We start from the raw sequence: 13227 nt of genomic DNA, 5'->3' as shown, positions 1-13227 counted from the left end.
TGAAATAACCCAATCTTTCAGGAGGCGCAGGGACGCCGGAACACAAGCAGGGAAGACTGCTAGGAACGAAGTCTGCAACATCGGTGTGCTTACTACATAATATTTAAATAAACTGGATTCTGTAGAGACAAAAAGACTAGAAAAATTCCCTGCGGTGCCTTAGGGTTAGTGCTAAAAGAGGATGCAGGAAGAGTATGATTGTAAAAGAATAGCATCAAGTAACAAACGTTACTGGCTGAAAGTATTCAGACTGTGAAAGAACATCCACCCTTCAATAGACAAGGGCTGAACCTTACTGATGCTAAATCCTGTCAAGTTCCAGCTTACTTCAACATGAGTTCGAGGATCCTCAAAACATGCCAGGATCCACTCCCAAGGCCTCTATCGAATGGAGTCATAAAAACAGAGAGTGATCACTGACTTTGAGATGAAACATTGCCATCTTCAGCTTTTGTATCTTACATATTGAAAAGAAAGTTAGTATCACCAGCTTCTTGTTCGGAGTGAAATGTAACATCATTATACAACTGCAACTAACAGAATGGGAGTTTACACATAAGGGGACAAGAAACACCGCGACAGCTTGGCAAACAAGGAAAAGAAATGCCTTTGTCAAAGACAAGGAAAGGCAGCATGGACTTTCTGCGAGACATCTGTACGGTACTAATACTCTTTACATTTGTTTACAGAATTAACTTAACTCTCGTCTTCTGTGATTTTTTTTGTGTTAAAAATTCAACGAGAATCTCTATAAAAAGGCAGGAATCACATTATTCACACAACTTTTGCCACAAGAGATGTACCAGAAGTAATTTGTTCCATCTTCCCTAATACAGTCTGGATGCTAGAGTTAACTGCTGAACCCAATGTAAAGTAGCCTTAAGCTTCCTTATTTATGGTCATTGGCTTAAGCAGGTCGGAAAAATCTCATAGGAATCTGGTTTACTGTTCAAAGCTTAAGTGAGTAAAACATGCAGCCTTAACCTTTACTGAGAAGCTATTCAGTAAAAACAACAGACAATTAGAAACCACTATGGGAGTATCTGAAATCTACAGGCTGCATACAACAGAGAAGTATTTAGGGTTGGTAAAAGGGATAAGAGCTTGGAGTAACTGGATCAAATAAAGCAATGAAAATTGAATCCAAATATCAGGACAATTTTCCCAGTAGCAGAAATATTAGACTATGGAATAGCCTTGCAGCAGAGAGATGGGAACTACATTTCGGACAGTCCAAACCAGCCTGGACAAACAAGGGGAAAATGTATCAGTTAACAGAGTTTTTGGCCAGAAGGGCCCATTATATCATCTAGTTTGACCTGCCATATATCAATGGACATTAATTTTCATCCATATACCTCTAGGGTAAACTCAATAACCTCGTTTGACTACATCATGGGTCATGGGTGTTAAACATATAGTCTGTAGACCAGATCTGGCCTGAGGAACTGTTTCTTCTTGTCTGCTGGAAGTCTAGTGGGCTACCTGAAGTTGAGGGGCACAGCCACTGGAGCATGCCCTGCCACAGAATTTGGGGTCCCTAGTCCCCAATGAACATTGCCATTGTGGCAGGGGGCCAAATGATGGTTGCGCAGATACAGCCCTCACTTGTTCTGCTGCTATCCTCCCCTGGATCTGTGCTTCCTGCTCCCGGACCTGTGCTGCCGCCTATTCCCCCATCGGCACTGCTGCTTGATGCCCGACCTGCAGCACTGGCCACTCCTGGACCTGCGGCACAGACCCTGGATCTGAACTCACCTCTAGGACCCATCAGAGCTGCTGCTGGCTCCATGAATCCAGCCTGGGTGGAGGCCCTGTTGTCCAGATCCAGCCTGGGCCTGGGGTGAGTTTGACAGTCCTGGACTACACCGTTAAAATACACCTTCCAGAACAGCACCCAATTTTGAGGCCATCCAGAGCTAGAGAAGTGTACTGTAAACAGATCTGCATTATAAATCTTGCACTAGCTTTATACCATAAACTTCCTCAGGCAAAGTTACATCACTCCATGGTGCAATTTGTGACTGACAATGGGTTTTGCCAGCACAATTAATAGAGATGAAGTTCCAAAAGCCACACTGCACTTGCCAGTTCAGTTTATTTCACTTGTAGTGCAAGGTGCGGGATAAAGTATTCCCCTGAAAGCACAGGTTTGCCTGTGTAATCTGCATCTGCACTAAGCACACTTTGTGGTTATAATGTATGGGCACACTTACACCAAAAGGCTCCCAGTACAGACATCTTTTGAAAGTCTTTTCAGGTCTCTGAACACATCAAGCTGTATTTAGACTTTCCTTTCAATACTCCCATTGATCAGCACACTTTAGGAAGCTCAACTGCATTCTTCCAGGATCAGGAACAGTCGGACAGAGGAACCATTTAATTTCAAACTGCTCAAAAATGATGCTCTTGTCACATGAACACCAACAACTGTTGCTTGGCTTATAATAAACCATTGCTTCCTCAATAGCCCACTCATCACCACATTCTCCAGTGTTCTGAAACGCACGGTTTTCTAAGAGCACAAGTTTTCCCACGATCAGGGAAACCAGCTCCAATGGCATGGCTACCTGGCTTTATTCTGGTGGTAATTCCACTATAAAGCCAAGGGTGTGAGAGCACTAAAAACCAATAATTATGAAATAATAACCAGATCTGTAAATATATGGAAATTAAAAAGCACCTGGAAAACAAACATTCATTCAAATTATGGAACTAGAATTCAATCAAGGAAACCTCAGAGAATACAGCACCACTGGAACTTCTAACTGTATCTTTACAAATGCCCAGACGGGGCAGATGGAATCCACACATTGACCGCTAATACCAGACAGTGGCTTATAGATCTGGAAGTCGGTATCTGATGCCATGCAAAAGAGAGAAACTCTAAGCAGTGTTCATGGCATCATCACCATCGTTCCAACAGGGGAAACGAGCACCAGGCTCATGGAACTCTCTGTTCATCACCAAAACCCTTAGCATGTACGTTGTCTTTCAACAGGCTCTCAGCACTGGGTAAAATTCACCCCAATGCATTGCTTCTATATATATTGATTCAATGCTTCTATATATATTGATTCAAAAGATCTCCTTCCTGTCACCTTCTTAATACCCCTTGCCCAGTCACCCCTGATAACATTTGCTGCTCTGTTCTAGCTCCAGTCATTGCTACTGAACATAAACTTTGGGCTAGCTTCTTGGTAGCTGAATGACAGCAGGGTCTGTTTCAGGGCAGCATCTTAATTTAGTAATTCAGAGGGATGACATGACATCTGTTAATTTCAAGAAGGTTTTGTGTCAGTTGCAGAGTATTTCACATTGTAACCCATGTGCTGATTTATTAGAACTCACACCTAAAAGGTGCTTCTAAAGGTATAAATACCCTGTCGTCTGTAAGCATGGATGGCAAAACCTATTCCTACTTGCCCATAAGCACCCTCAAGTCTACTGACCAAAACACATATATAGCACCTCACCCAGGGCCTCTCTAACGCTGAATACACAAAAATCACATTACTATGCATCTTCCTTGGCAATACTGTTGCCCTCAGCAAGGCTAACACACAATTTTAATCATTAGTCCCAGAAGAGTTGGTGTTCTTGTTAAAAGTCTCACTTCACAGTCATCTCAAAACCTCAGCTTTCACTTGAAACTTCAGACCTCAGGGCTACAAAACATTTTAGACTAGAAGATGAACTCTGCAGGCTCAAGAAATCCCGGTAAAGTAAAAGAACCAAGTGAGTACCATGTCATGATTTTAAAGCCACTCTCATGATTTGGGGGGTGGGGAGAGGAGTGCTACTTGTGGCTTTTTCTGTATTACTCCTTCAACCTCAGCATGCAAGGTTTTCATTTGTTTCACTTGCAGTTTGTTTTATATGAAAGACCACGGAAACAGAATATTTTTTAAAACGTTGTTCTGCTTTAATTTTTTTCAGTGCAACCCTGAGAATCAAAAGGGTATTTATGGCTTAAAGAAAAAATTTAAAAAAATATTTCTGTATAAGACAAGTATGCACTGGATACCAAACAGATGTCCACTACATTTCAGACCACGTATTTTAAATGACTGATAAAATAAACATGAATTGCAGCCACGTGAAACATGTAAATATACCTGCACACAACACAGTGAGTTATCTTTGGGGGAGTTAAATTCAGCAATGCTTCCATCTTTTAGTATCACTTATTTTAAAATCTTACAGCTACATTCATACAGATGCACAAGCTAAAATTGGATTTGCAGCAAATCTAAGGGTGAAACTCAGTAGTCAAGTTATGCCTACCCATAAAAAATATTAAACCCAATATATAAATTACATAATAGATTAATCACAGTTTTCTGTTACCTACCAGAATCCTCTAAATTTAAAAGGCATTCAGTTTTGGAATAAAGTATACCCCAGGTATTGTTTCTATTTATTCTCAAAAGTTGTGTTTAGCCCTCAGATTCAGTGGACATTTGGAAAAAACAACTCAGGCCTGGATCAACACCTCCCCTTCTCCTTCTAAATATTAACTCTACTGTAGCTAACATGCTCCAAGACACCATCCAAGCACAGAGGGAGCCAAAAAGGAAGTCATGACACATGCAAATACCGATGCCAATTCTGGCAATAAATTCTGCATTTTGTACAGGGATGAACAAAAACAGGTCCTTTTCTCCACTCGTGTCTGCAGACGGATTGTCTGGGGATTCAAAAAGAATCATAGCCTCTCACCACATTCAAGTGTCATCTCTTTTCATGAAGTTTCGAGAGAACACATCAATGTGACGCTACAGAAATTAGGCTTCTTTCATTAAAAATCTATATGCCAGTAATAAATACAATGCTTAGAAACCACAGACTATTCATCAATTGAGGAAGAGGCTGCTGCCCTCTCAGAAGAACTGTTTAGCTAATAACGCATTACTTTCAAACATTCAACTGATAGCCTACTGGTAGGATGAAAGTTTCCTAAGGGAACTTCTGCTCTCTAGGTGAAGAACAGGTAGGAACTTAACTTCTCAAAGTGAGGAGTTGCATTGACTTCAACTAAATTACTTGCATGATTAAAGCTAACATCTGTTTTTCTGAACAGGGACATAATGAGATGACCATGAGAGATTTTTCATTTTGTGTATTAGTCTGCTGATGGATAAAATCTGAGTTGGAATGAAATGCTGTATGTGAACTTTTAAAGTGCACCGAGTTCTCAGCTCTATCACATGCAGTGTGTTCTCTGTTGGCAAAATAAATTCACAGGTTTAACAATGCAATAAATGTTTTTGCAAGCTTGCCAGTACTTCATATTAGAGACTGAAGCCATGTCTGCATTAGGAAGGCTATAGGGCTACTAGCATATTCTACCAGTAAAGCACCTCTAATGGGAATGCAGCTTTACCAGCAAAGCTGCACTCTGTACCACTATAGTAAAACCACCTACTGTATATGAAAGGCACCCGACTGGTAAAAGTGCATCTGCACTAGAGATTTCTGTTGGCAACTATGTCAGTTTAAGATGCCTATTTCTCATACCCTTGACTGACGCGGCTATACTTGGAGAACTCAGTAGTGTAGAGCTAGCTAACTCAGCGGTGAGAGCTGCAAATAAGGCGAGATCATTAACTTGCCAGGTGCAAATTACCCATGTAGCACACACCCAGATCCACTTAACACAAGTATTAAGATTTTGAACTTCAATTTTAGGAAGGCATTTCATTTAGGATATGTGAGAATCAAGGATCTCTCAGGGTGATATTTTTTTATTGGGCCAGCTATGCAGTTGGGAGAAAGTTAGAGTTGAGGATATGCTGACACACCTCCCTGAACTGGGCCTTGCTTTTGATTTATTTAAATAAAATCACTGCTGTTGGCTTATATCCTTCCAATGAAATGAAGTCTTCCTCTTGTGACCAACGGATAGAGGTTGTAGCCAGGTTGATCTAAAGCAGTGGTTCCCAATTTGTGATAACACGCACCACTGGTGGTACCCGTAACAGATTATACAATTCTTTATATGACAAAAATGTGCAGGTGGTACTTAAGGTTGTATCTTTTTAAATTGGTGGTGGTCAGAGTTTGGGAACCGCTGGTCTAAAGGCAAGCATGACCAAACACTTTGGAGGGAGGGCTTCACAGGTCCCTGGCTCGCTTTAGTATATGGCATTCGATTCATCCCAGCAGCCATCCAATGCTTTGTGGCCAGGCTGCCCTGGGACACGACTGCAAGGAGCCCGAGCCATCCCAGCATAAGAAAGTGACCCTAACCCTGCCACCTCCTTCCTCATCCCTTCAGGCATCCCTCACCCTCCTTCCCCTCCCTGACATCAAACTTTGCTTCTCCTTGACTTTTTTAGGCAGGCCAGTCCCCCCAACTTACAAACCACAACACCAAGAGTTTTAATTCCAGAGGAAAAGACTGGGGGGGGGGGGACATGCCAAGGCCCTTTAAAAAAAAAAAAAAAGCTGGATCCCCACACCGGGAGCAAACAAAAGGCAATCAGGAAACAGTCGAGGGCAGAGCCCCCCCACCCCCGCATGCCTTTGAAGTGGCTCAGCCAGGTGGAAAGCCCGGGCAGATCCCAGCTCCACCTCCCCAGAGCCAAGTTGTATTCCTCGGGGATGGGGGACGAGACATCTTTGTCTCTGCCCCCTCAGGACAGGCCAAAATCAGTAAATAAGCGTCCCAGCTGTGAGGCTCGGCGATCACACAGTGCCCCCCCCCAGCCCGCCCCCCGCTCCCCCCACACGCACAAACTTTGCCAGGAGCCCCGCGGGCAGCAGAGGGGCGCCAAGTTTCCCCCGCGGAGGCAGCGCCAGCCGGGCGGGCACGGATGCCCCGGGGGGGCCGCGGGCACGGATGCGGGGGGAGGGAGAGACGAGGCGTGAGCCGGGAAACCCCTGCCTACCTGCGCTCCCGCGACCCCCGGCCGGGCGCCGGCTCGCGGCGTCACGCGGGGCCCCGGGAGCCGCCGCAGGAGCCGCGCCTACCCCGGCGCTCCGGAGCCGCCCGGCTCGGCTCTACGTAACGCCCTGTCGAAAGCGGACGCCATATTTTGTGTTGCTGATGTCGACATCGGCAAACGTAGACATTTTTTTTTTTTTTTTTTTTTTTGCATTTTTCCCCCACCCACCCCCTTCCCTCCTCTCCCGCCGCCCCCGGCACCGCGCGCCCCCCGCGCCGGGCACCCCCGGAAAGTTGGGCGCGAGGGACGTGTCCGCGGCGCCGCGCCCGCCGGGGCAAGGGGCAGAGATGGGGGGAAGTTTCTTACCTGCGCGCCCGGGCCGGGGGCACCAACTTTCCCCTGCGGCGGCGGCGGCGGCGGCGCGGAGCGCCTGAAGAGCGGCCAAATTAAAGGGGGAAAAAAAGGAAAAAAAGAAAAAAAAAAGGGACCCAAAAAAAATCCCTAAAAAAAAAAAAAAAAATCCCTCGATCAGTGGGGCATCTACGCCAAAAACCACGTGATCTCTGACGTCAGCGGGCGCATTTGCATACGGTGCCACCGCCGGCTCCGGCACCCGCGGCTCCGGGTTCGGCAGAAAGTTGGAAACTTCCCGCCCCCGCGCTCCTGTCCCCGCCGCACGCGGGCCCGGCCCGGCCCGGGGCCGCGGCGCTGCCGCTCTGTCCGGCGGGGACCCCCGCGCAGCGCCCGCCGCCGCCGACCTGTTGCTTCCCGGCCGGCGCAGCACCTGCAGCCGCGGGGGCTGGCTCCGGCCCCCATCCCCATCCCCCGGCTGCAGCGCCATGGGGCGGGGGCGGCCGCGCGGGCTGCCCGGATCCTGCCCCGCTGCCAGGTGCCCGGCGGGCTGGGCATCCGGAGCCGGAGTTTGATGTGTGAGAGGCTGGATCTGAGCTTTGGGGGCTGGGCCCGGGCTCGCAAGAGATGGGGTGGGGGCCGGACCCGGGGCTTGAGGAGCCGCGTTGGAGGTGAACGGGAGCTGCGCCGGGGCCGGAGGGGCTGGCTCCGAGCTCCGGGGAGCTCGCAGAATCAAGGAGTCGGGAGGGACCTGGACAGACCATCCAGTCCGACCCCGCCACGGGCAGGACGGAGCACGGGGGGGGCAGGGTCATAAGATTTGAAGTTTGGGGGGGCTGGGTGCGGGCGGAGCTGGAGGCGGCACTGCGCAGCGCGCGCCTCTCGCTCCCCACCACGTGCGGCCGGCGGCGCGGGCCCGGGCCCAGGCAGCTGCGGGCGAGGCGAGTTGTAGCCTCTGTGACGTCATGGCAAGCACTGTGACGCAGCGGGCTCGCTGACGCCATGGTGCCTGGGAGGTGGAAGCGCAGCGGCCCGCGCCCTCCTTCCCCCTCGGGGCGCGGGCGGGTGTCTGCCCCTTCCTGGTCTGACCTGGGATCTCCAGTGACCGCTGCGGCGGAGCGGCTCCCCCCGGCCCGGCCCGGCCCGGCTTGGGGCTTGCAAACCGGCGAGTCCCCCTTGCCCAGGTCCGAGCCCGACAACTGCGGTGGGTTCACGCGCCGCCGCCCGCCTTCCGGCTCCTCAGCAACTAATAGGATTTAAGGGAGACACGTGATCACCTGAACTTCGGGGGCAGCTGATCTATTGCAGGGGACCCTCGGTGGGATCGTTGCAAATCTCTTTTCATTCTCGAGCCCCCCGACGCGTTCACACCGCCTTCCTCCTCCCACCGTGGGGGGCATCCTTAGAGCCTCATTGGCACCTGTGTAAAGCGCCCAGACAACCTGGCTGGTTGGAGGCTTGTTTTCCTCTAGGGCTGGGGACTGGGATGTGCTGAGAGTGGATGTGAGAAGACAAGCTCCTCGGTGTTGTAGCTGAATAACCCCACGAGGAGGTAAATATGTCACAGCAATGTCAAGAGACTTCTTTTTCCAGGGAAGTCCTCCACTGAGTAGGTGTGTTACTGACTGACTGATTAAGCTTAATATCTATGACGCTTTGATAAGAGAATTGATTTGTTCCTCCCCCTCTCTCTCTCTCCCAAAGCTGGGGGTTGTATTTACTTTGTTTCATACTTTAGATGAAGGAATTAGGAATGTGTAGACACACAACCCATCCCCAGGGATCTGAAGGAGCTTGCCGGCACTGTCCGTGTTCTGGTTTTTGTTGCTTCTTAAAAATTAGAACTTCCCTTTCTTACAGAAATGCTCACCATTTACGCCTGACTTGACCTGTCTGCTGTATTTGCTTGTAACTTTAGGAGGGGGGCGACAGCAACGGAGAGGGCTCAGAAATTTGAAAAATGAATGAAAATGTCCCAAATCAACAACCCCTCAAATAATAATAATAAAAAACTCCAAATTCCCCCTTACCCCCAAATTAAAATAACATTTGTACCCTTATCTTCCTCCAGTGGCAATCATCCATAATGACTTACCCTGGCATCTGTGCTCTGAAACATGAAACATAAAACCATGGTGTTCTGATGCAACTGGTGGGTTTATTTGTGCATAAATATTTTGAATGCAGTAGATCAGCACATATAAGGTAAAACTTTAAAAGCTTTCTTACAACAATATTCACAAGTTTTCCAAATGTCCTTATTCTCATTTTACACGAAGACCACTTCACACAGCTTTCACAGTGAAGAGGACTTTTTGGGTGAGTGGACATATAATTTCCCCCCCCCACCCTAAGACCCCCCCCCCCTTTCCAATATGAAGTAATATAAGGGTGAAAGAGAAACAAACCAGATGTTCTAGATGTTTAATTCAGCCCATGGCTGCTCAGATTCACATGGCAAAGGCTGCAGTAACCCAGGCTAGCAGTAGCCTCCCAACAAAGTATTTATCTACTGAGATTTCTTTATTCTTCAGAAATGTGTACTGCTCATTGCCTGAAAATATCCAGCTGGAGGTGAGTGCACATTTCAATTCACTCACTGAAACACAGAATCTAATATGTGGGGATATGCTGATTTATGATGGGGGGCATTAAACCCATCAGTAGACTAAGTCCTCCATGCATTACTTAAGAAAATACAGGTATGTCCAAAATAGTAGGACTACTCTCCTTAATTCTCAATATGCATTTCATTTTTAATTAAACTTATGATTAGCTAATGTAAGGTAACATAACAGAAGGAAAATTACGTCCACAAAATATGTGATAGGTGAAGGTGCAAGGTGTCAGTGTATTGTTTGAAACCTACTTCTCCAAAGGATGGAATAACACAAAGCGCACTCATTATATAGCACAATACACCGCTCAGGAAATTGAGACTGGGGCACCCTCTTGTTTAAGTTTCATGACGTCTTATTTTCTAGACAAACTGGACAGATGAAAATACGAAGTTTTGTCCTCCCTAAATACTTTAGGTGGCTAGGCCTCCAGGCTTTAATGTCAAATGAGACCATGTGCGTTGGTTAAATGCACTGTATTACATTTCTGAAATACAAAGCTTGCTGGGGAATGGGGTGCGATGATAACGTAGTCCATCATTTGGTCACAACACACCAGATTCCATATTTCAACCTAGCGGTCGTCTTCAACGAGCTTTCATTTTCAATATAGTGCTAAGAAGACTTGGTATGCTAAGTTTAGGGGAGAAGTGATTAGGAAGTCTGCTATTGGTTCAGACCCATTCATGGCTATATTTTCTGGAAGGACAATTATAAAGAAAAAAAGTCAGGTGGTGATGAGTTTGCCCCCATGGGGGTTAAGGGAAGGGCGGAAATCCATCTGCTTTTTAGGGCATGATATTTTCTTTTTAGGAAAGTCTTTAAGAGCGTATCATGATTGTAGTAAAGACAGAACGTGCATTTTTCTACCTGTTTGGTCATTTCTGTGTCTACTGGGTTTAAATTTGTTCTTGAGCAGAGCAGTTACAGAAGGTGTGTGCACTACTTGAGACACATTTGTACTGCCCTGATTGGAATTGGTGTAGCTATGTGTAGCTAAATAGGCTAATTTGTGCTAACTAGCCTATGCTCAGCACTTCACTCAGCTCCACTACTGCTGGTCAGGGAGGTAGCCACACTAAAAGCCTGTGATCTTAGACATGGCTATAATGGTGGGATCCTCATAGCCTCTCTAGCCCCTTTACAGTGAGTAAAAAGACCTGGTAGGGTCTGAAAATCTCTTACCCAACACTCTTTCTCCCTCAGATGTGTAGTCTATGGGGGCATGTTTATATGTGCACTTCAATGCACATTAAAGCATCACAAAAAATCCATGCACTTTTGCTAATGTGCATTCAAATAGGCTAATCCACCCTTTTCGAGTACCTCACACTAGAGGGCTCCTATACGTGAGCACAGAGGCTGCTGTGACGCGCTGGAATTCCAGCGCATTGCAGCAGACTCGATTATTCGAGTCTCCTGGATCATGGAAATTGCTGCGCTCCAGCAGCCTCTTGCGTCTCATGTATCAGCACCCCTGAACTTAAGAATGGTGGTGGGGGTGTTTGAACTAAAGCTCATCGATGAAGCTTTAGGTCAAGTGCCCCTGCCACCATTTTCAAGCATGGGAACGCATGATACAGGAGACATGGTGGCACTTTAATTGGAGTGGCTCTTGGAGCTGCTCTAATTCAAGCTCTGTCCCCCACCCCTGGAGCACGTGTAAGAAGTGCCCAGTAAATTTTTAATGTGCATTGGCAAAAGTACATTAATGAATGTGTAGACATGTCTCTGGTTGTCTTCTGTCTTCTGAAGACTCCTTCACAATTCCTAGCATAGGAAGGCTGAAAAGTAAGAAGGAATTCTTGGAAAAGATACCTTCAGAAAATGTAGCAATTAATTCACATTGTGAATTTGCACACACGGTACCCTGAGCTATGGTGGAGAACCAAGTTCATCCTTGGTGGAGGATCGTTAGCACCTGATCCCCTAGCAGTGCTACCGATCATGTCAGGCTCCCTCAGTTTGGATGGTCAGTGCTCACACTGTCAGAATACTGTCTATGATGCCAGCAAGCTTCTTGTTCCAAGAAGGGGATCACAGGCTTCAGTTCTTAATGCCAAACGTTTAGCCAGATTTATTGTCCACAAACCTAACATCAGTGGCCAACTGGTACATGGTTAGGGTGGCCATCATAGAGGACAGTCCAGTTGTTCTTTGTCCTCTATTGATACGAAACCCAATGTCTTTATGTCCTCTATTTTTCTCTTCAAGAGAAAGAGGAAGTTCAAGTGGCCCTGCTGCTGTTTTCAAGCACGGGGATGCTGATACATGAGACACGACAGCGCTTTAATTAGAGCAGTTCTCAGAGTCACTAAATTTAAGCATCTCTGGAGCATGTTTAAAAGTGTCCCTATATGCCAGGGACACTCTTCTCTTCAAGAGAAAAATAGAGGACATAAAGGCGTTAGGTTTTGTATCAATAGCAGAAAACCAGAATGTATCAATAGCAGAAAACCAGAATGTCTTCTATGATGGCCGCCCTATACATGGTGCTAGCCAGCTAATTTGCAGATATGGTATAGCAAGACATAACCTCTGAAGTATTAAGGGTTCCCAGGCCCCTTTTCGTACACAGACCAAAACAGCTTTGAGTTTACAGCATATACAGCCTAGTTTTCACTAGTTACTGAAACATGCTTACATGACATCATCCACATCCTATTGCTCCCAAGTTAGGGTAACTGTCCCACCAGGTACAGATACTTGTTTGCCAGGTTACTGCAGGTCACTCTCATATTTGTTTTGGAGTTTTGTACTGGTTTTATCAATTCCCTTGCTTTCTGTTGGCCTCGGAGGCACCTCTAAGACTAATGAGCTACTTTACCAGCACTTCTGTATAAGCCATGTATGATGTGCCTAGTTCTGTACTCATTGGGGCCTACGTCAGCTTATACTGGTAGCAGGACTTTTCTATAATCAGTTGTTGTAGTAATTCATATCCCAAAACGGCCTAGACCTGGTATGCCTATGGGTCTCGTACAGTACTAAACACCCTTCCTGAACTTCAGAAATTTACTTACTGATTTCAAGGGATCAATCTGTCTTAGAATAGCAGTTGAATTAGTAAACTAAATTCTTCAAATAATTTACCATAACTGTAGAAATTGTTACTGGAAAAAAGGAAGATAGTCTTTTCAACCATATTATTTTTATAAGGTTCTTTGCTGGCATATAGGGAACATGCTCCAGGGATGCTTAAATTTAGTGACTCCGAGAACTGCGCTAATTAAAGCACTGTCATGTCTCATGTATCAGCATCCCCACACTTGAAAACAGCACTAGGGCCGTTTGAACTAAAGCTTGTTTGACACGTTTTAGTTCAAGCAGTCCCATTGCCATTTTTAAGCATGGGGGTGCTGATACCC

The 13227-nt window shown here is 46.4% G+C and overlaps 1 protein-coding gene across 3 annotated transcripts in view; it reads right to left on the bottom strand.

Annotated features, from left to right (window-relative positions):
- ZHX2 (zinc fingers and homeoboxes 2) overlaps nt 1–8470 on the bottom strand; it is a 122903-nt gene extending 114433 nt beyond the window's left edge. The window contains exon 1 of one of the 3 annotated variants that reach the window (XM_090040577.1): nt 8331–8470. The gene's annotated coding sequence lies outside the window, so the exon portion shown is untranslated. Of the gene's footprint in view, nt 1–6893; nt 7049–7256; nt 7417–8330 lie in introns of those variants that run through there. The other 2 variants (XM_090040576.1, XM_090040575.1) reach the window with 2 other exon arrangements.
- Between the last annotated feature and the right edge of the window lie 4757 nt (nt 8471–13227).

Source organism: Crocodylus siamensis, chromosome 3, assembly GCF_052110815.1.
Source record: "Crocodylus siamensis isolate JL-2025a chromosome 3, ASM5211081v1, whole genome shotgun sequence".
Taxonomy (NCBI): Eukaryota; Metazoa; Chordata; order Crocodylia; family Crocodylidae; genus Crocodylus; species Crocodylus siamensis.
The sequence above is the reverse complement of the archived record's forward strand: the minus strand, read 5'-3'. Positions and strand labels throughout refer to the sequence as shown.